Source organism: Zalophus californianus, chromosome 11 (assembly GCF_009762305.2).
Source record: "Zalophus californianus isolate mZalCal1 chromosome 11, mZalCal1.pri.v2, whole genome shotgun sequence".
In the NCBI taxonomy this organism is placed as follows: domain Eukaryota; kingdom Metazoa; phylum Chordata; class Mammalia; order Carnivora; family Otariidae; genus Zalophus; species Zalophus californianus.
This window is the reverse complement of record NC_045605.1, coordinates 24,662,315-24,662,793: the sequence shown is the minus strand read 5'-3', so window position 1 is coordinate 24,662,793 and position 479 is coordinate 24,662,315. Positions and strand designations below refer to the sequence as shown.

The window sequence follows — 479 nt, the reverse complement described above, 5'->3', positions numbered from 1 at the left end:
TGACCTGAGCTGAAATCAAGAATTAGACGCTTAACCCACTGAGTCACCCAGGTGCCCCTCACTCACCTTCATTCTTTCAATTAGCAATAATCGTGCCTCGGATAAACCTCTTTGGTTCCGATACTGCCACTGCGCAAAGCTTACTCACCTTCATTCTTAAAGGACGTTTTCCTTGGATATAGGCCGGCTTTTACTTTCTTTTAGTTAACTACTTACCTCTGTTGTTTCTATGAAGAAATCCACTTTAAGTTCAACTGTTACTCCTGTGAAGGTAATCTGTTTTTTTACCCCTTTGGTTGCATTTAAGATCTGCATTTTGTCTTTATTTATTTATTTATTTATTTATTTATTTATTTTAGTATTTTCACTAGTGTGCTTAGATGTGGGGATAATGTGTGTAGATAGATATACACATGTATACAAAAATATAAAATACATATGACATATATATTTTTAATGTAGTTGGCTTAGGGGTATAG

At 34.7% G+C, this 479-nt stretch overlaps 1 non-coding gene across 1 annotated transcript; it reads right to left on the bottom strand.

The window, feature by feature from the left end:
* On the bottom strand, window positions 1–141 carry LOC113915666. The gene has a single exon (XR_003517789.1). It is a non-coding gene; the product is annotated as a U4 spliceosomal RNA (small nuclear RNA).
* Between the last annotated feature and the right edge of the window lie 338 nt (window positions 142–479).